Source organism: Anneissia japonica, unplaced genomic scaffold (genome assembly GCF_011630105.1).
Source record: "Anneissia japonica isolate Jap-2015-1 unplaced genomic scaffold, ASM1163010v1 scaffold1481_len107365_cov102, whole genome shotgun sequence".
Lineage (NCBI taxonomy): Eukaryota > Metazoa > Echinodermata > Crinoidea > Comatulida > Comatulidae > Anneissia > Anneissia japonica.
The window spans coordinates 70756-71591 of record NW_022758724.1 but is presented as its reverse complement, the minus strand read 5'-3'; the positions used below and the strand labels follow the sequence as shown (position 1 = coordinate 71591).

Genomic DNA, 836 nt, shown 5'->3' with positions numbered 1-836 from the left:
GCGTACACGCAGGTACTCCGGCGACAGTATGCTGGGCTCCGGTAGCTTCCACCTTGGATAAGCCTCGGCTCTACTACCGTGCACTGCTAAGGTGGCGACGCCGGCTCAAGTAAGGGATTTGCGACTTTAATAAACAAAAAAAAAACAAACAAACAAAAAAAAACACTTAAATATTCTTAAACTACAAAAATTGTAAAAAGATAAACTTAAAAAAGGTGGGTTTTAAGTTTCTTCTTAAATGTATGAACGGAAGTTGATTCACGGATAGAGGCTGGTAGGGCGTTCCAAAGTCTTGGTGCAGCGACAGAAAAAGCCCTATCACCATAAGTTTTGAGTCGCGATGCTGGAACGGATAGTATGAATCTATTGGTCGTTGATCTCATAGACCTACTACAAGTTATAGAACGTGACGTTAGAAGTTGAGAAATGTATTCAGGTGTCTTGTTGTGCAGATCTTTGTACGTAATGAGCAGAGTCTTGAATGTGATGCGCTTGTCAATTGGTAACCAGTGTAGATGATGGAGAACAGGTGAAATATGTTCACGCCTGGAAACTCCAGAGACTAAACGAGCTGCCGTGTTAAGGCATAGCTGTAGTCTATTTAAACGACAGGCAGGAAGACCATACAGAATTGCATTGCAATAATCTAGCCGTGATGTTATAAGTGCATGAACTAACTTCAGAAGAGCATTTTTTCTTAGGAACTTTTGAATATGCTTGATGTTGCGCAGATGATATGAAACCGATTTACAAACGGTGTATATGTGTTTTTCCATCTTCATTATAGGGTCAAAAACAACCCCTATATTACGGACTTTGGAAGATGGTAGGACATT

General features: G+C 40.6%; 1 long non-coding RNA gene across 1 annotated transcript in view; it reads left to right on the top strand.

Moving 5' to 3' along the window:
• The window catches only part of LOC117125428, a 4380-nt gene that overhangs the window by 496 nt on the left and 3048 nt on the right, over positions 1 to 836 (top strand). The gene's annotated exons all lie outside the window — the stretch shown is intronic.